The following is a 4,243-nucleotide window of genomic DNA, read 5'->3' as shown; positions in this document are numbered from 1 at the left end:
AAAAGGACAATTTAGGAGAAGAGAGAAAATTAAAGGAGAAGTGAGGTGCAAGGGATAGTCTTAATTGTGTTTCCTCGGCCTCACACAACAGTGACTGAGCAAATCTTCAGATGTGCAGGTGTATTTAAACACAACAAATAACAGAACTATAACACAACATTAACAATAAATGAATAAAGTGCAGTACAACAGCTACAACATTTAGACATTTCAAAAACACATTTTATAACACACTGAGCTAACGGCTACATATGTTGTCTCTGGATAAGTATTTAATGCAACCAAACTTTAAGAGTCCCCTTATTCTATTCCAAAAGCTTCAAAACCCACACACAAACTGTAATACTTTTTTTTTCTGCGTGTGTACATGTGGATGAAAACAGATCAGAAAAACAACAGTCTTCAGTTAATATAGTTGCACTCATTCAGGTAGAATGACAATAACAGAAACAACGAAATTGGGAAAGAGGTGATTTTTAAATTTGTCAGAATTCAGTCAGTGTTAATGACCAGACTGTCCAGTTTACATTGTTTTTCCATTTTCAGAAATCAGAGAACAATGGAGTGGGCTGAGAGAGGCTGCAACGTACTTATGTATCCACATATATGTCTGTGTCTGTGTGTGGAGCAGAGGACAGAACAGAACACTAATAAAAAAAAGCTATACTACCTTAAAACTCTGTCCAGACAAAAGATCCTCTTGGAACAGGACGGAAAATGTATGCCTTGAGCTTGTTCTTCAGACTGTGGACCTTCTTCAGTAGTTTTGCCCCATCACTTTCCAAAAAAAGTTTTTGAAAAGCTTCAAATGTGTTCTTGAGCTGCTTTGGATAGTCCAGGTTGAGGGCAAATATGAGTCCCATCAGCAGTACACATGCCTTTGTTCGGCTTCCACATCCTTCCATCACTTGGTTTCCCTCAATCACAATCTGATGGATCCTCCTCAGCCATGATGTTGTGCATCACGATCACCGTCATTGTTTTGTCTGTGTGGTCCTCACATTCCTATATGTTGAAAATAATCAAAAAATATACACATTTAAAATTTTATTGAAGATGCTTTTTCCATACATTTCAACATATCTAAAGGAGAGCAGAGGGTAGTGATCAGAAGATAGAAAGACAAGATGAAAGAAGGAAAAGGAGTGAAGAGGATCCCTTGAGTTAATCGATCATCTGTTTTCAAGGACATACCTGGCAGTCATGGAAAAGATCTTCTTGTCTTTCACCAAAGTAGTTAATGAGGCAGCAGACAACTGTATCCCTTTTTTTCCTCAATGCTCTGTGGCTGTAGGGAGATACAATTTAGTGAAAAGACTGTTAGTGGAGAGTGGGGAGAGATTTACACACACTAAGTTGGTAAGGAGCTTAACTTTGTGCACAACAAAGCAATTCTTTACAAATTATTTCCATTTTTAATTTAAGTATATCAATAATGACATATTTCTGAAAAAAAAAATTAACATACGTCATTTAAAGTGTCCAGCAGAAGGTGCATCTTTGAACCAGCAGCCCCTCCTTTAGCACTAAGCTGCAGAAGACCTGGTGTGTTCTCATCAAGCTTTAGCATGAATGTCTCCTCCAAGGAAACTGTCGATAAGTCTGAACTCTTCCTTGATCTAGGACATAAAAGGACAAAAATCAAATTTTAAATGAAAAACCAGATCTCATAGTCTTCACATGAATGTTTCTTGATGGGAAGAAAAATTAAAACTATGAGCAGTAACGCTAAACTTTCACAACATAGACACACGTACGCAGACATGCAGGTGAACTGGAGAGAAAATCATGTTGTTTTTAAACAGACCGCGGCGAGAGCGACTCCAGCAGCCATGTTAGCTACCGGAGCTAACAGGTCAACAATATAAAACACGGCAGGCATTTCATATGTTGGCGACATATTACTATTAGTATTTTAAGACGGAACTTCTCATGTGCGGCGAAAATACACTAATGGATTGTTCATCAGCAAATTATTTGCTGCCTGTCTCTCGGTGCAGCGTGACGTGGGAGCAGAGACCTGCAGATACTTAACGACCGTTACAACTTAACCACACCGGCAAAAGTTCAGCGTTAGCGTTAGACTAGTTTCTAACCTTAAAACCAGCGGTAACAAACAGTCATGCATGCTGGCTAATCTCAAAAGCACTGCGAACAAATTAAAACTACCTGTTGTTGTCCAGACAGTTAGCCATGTCGGCGCCATGGAAAAATTCAAATTTTGATATACAGTATTGGCATGTTACAGAGATGCACATCGAATATAAGTGAAGTATCTAATCATTTGTAATGTTAGAATTTGCATTCGTGCTATCATTCACAGAAAACTATATTAACATCTTACCTTCAGCTCCCGGTTCGATGGCAGAGAGGATCCAGAGTTCCTTGTCCCGCTTCTCTTTCAAAAACGCGGTCTGACGCATGCGCAACTTTGGAGCACCGGACTTAAGAATCGGGGTAGATTTTACTGTAATTTCCTATCTAATAGTTTTTAATGTTAACGAATGGGTAGCACATGTAGAAATTACCCAACATTTCTTCAATCATTGGCTACCTGAAAAAATACATTAAAATTTACCTCATTTTTATGGATCATATTTAACACTCGCAAAAATCACTTTTTTCAGTGTACACGGTTATAGCTTGATAGATTGCCTCCGGACTGCAGCTTCAGTGAGCTTCAGAAACGTTCAGACTTCAAAGCAGAGAAGCTACTATATTGTTAAGTACAGTCTTTGCTTTCTTGTGCATTTAAGCACTTTTTATATCAATTTGAGTTTTTTGTTCTTTATAGTTATTAATGCAGCCATACTGTACCAAACTGCAAACTTCTCCTAAGTGTTGGTGTCTAACATGGTGAATCACTTCAGCTCCATTCTTGTCATGGTTCCAATCACAGCATTCGGGATCTGAAGGTTGTTTTCTGTGTCCACTTATCCTACTTTGTCCCTTTCGATCTTCTCATTAAATGCAAGGGGTTTAAGAGAAAATGTTAAAAGAAAACTTTTATTTGTATTTGCAAAACAACAAAAGTCTGATTTTTGCTTTTTTCAAGAGTCACATAGCAAATGATGTGTCCTGTTGGAAAACTAAATGGAGAAATGATTTTTGGTTTTCTCATGGTTCAGAAAGGTCAGCAGGGGTCACTATTTTAAAAAAACAACTTTAATGGTTCTGTTTTACACTCAGAAAGTGATCCTATTGACCACCATACAATATTAATCCTGAATGTCAACAATAATATTGTCCTTCTTGCCAATGTTTATGGATGTAATTCAAAACCTGAAAATGATTTCTTACTTGATGGATTAGAATCCAGCTTCCTCCACTGGTTATCAAAAAAGCCAAATGCTTTTAATGGGTGGAGATTTCAGCATAGCTTTGAATATCTCCCAAATCGATGGCCTCCGGGAGTTAATAATACTTCTATTAACTTGTCCTCCTTTATACAAAAATCCAGTTTCTAGAGATTATACCTGGTCTAATAAGAATCGCACGTTAATGTCTCGCATAGATTACTGGTTAGTTTCTGATTACTTAGATAAGATTAACATCACTCTTAAAATATTAACAACACCTTTAACCGATCACAAAGCAATATCGTTGATCAGCTCATTCAATCCTAACATCACTCCCACATTCAAAAGTTATTATTGGAAACTTAACTCCATCTTAAAAAATGAGTTAGTAATTGATAAAGTCAAATTATTAATAAACCATTTGTGGAAAAAAGCCTTAATTGGTAAAAATTTCCCTAGAAATTGGGAACTCCTTCAATTTGAAGTTACACAGTATTTAATAGAATTTGGCGCCTTTATCTAAATCCAGGAGAGATGAAGAAACAAATGTAATATCCAGAATAACTGAAATTACTCTAATCTTACCTGAAAATGATTGAACCATTCAACAAAACAGATTAAAAGAAATATACAGAATCAACAAGGAAATGGCTGGAGAAAGTTTATTGCATCTTTCAGTTAGAAAAAACCTGCAGTCAATTCAATTCAAAAACATAACATTAACAATTTCATCACTGATCCCCAAACAATAGTAAATATTGCTCTACTTTTTACAGTGAGTTGGATGAATCACAATACAATAAGTTTGAAACTGAAAATTTCTTTACATGTCTTACTGAAACTAAATCAATTAATGATGACCAAAGAAATATATGTACATATATTTGTGTTGTTAATTTTGTCGTTTTGTAAACACCTTTATTACCAGTAATAATAATAATAAT

The 4,243-nt window shown here is 36.0% G+C and overlaps 1 long non-coding RNA gene across 1 annotated transcript; it reads right to left on the bottom strand.

Annotated features, from left to right (window-relative positions):
* Window positions 1–223: 223 nt before the first annotated feature.
* Window positions 224–2,620, bottom strand: LOC129363152 (uncharacterized). Its single transcript, XR_008606300.1, has 4 exons — window positions 2,345–2,620; window positions 1,469–1,619; window positions 1,195–1,288; window positions 224–1,005 (listed from the first exon to the last, which is right to left on the bottom strand). It is a non-coding gene; the product is annotated as an uncharacterized LOC129363152 (long non-coding RNA).
* Between the last annotated feature and the right edge of the window lie 1,623 nt (window positions 2,621–4,243).

The sequence above is a fragment of the Poeciliopsis prolifica genome, unplaced genomic scaffold (genome assembly GCF_027474105.1).
Source record: "Poeciliopsis prolifica strain line A6 unplaced genomic scaffold, Auburn_PproV2 SCAFFOLD010, whole genome shotgun sequence".
NCBI classification, from domain to species: Eukaryota; Metazoa; Chordata; class Actinopteri; order Cyprinodontiformes; family Poeciliidae; genus Poeciliopsis; species Poeciliopsis prolifica.
This window is presented reverse-complemented; position numbering and strand designations above follow the sequence as displayed.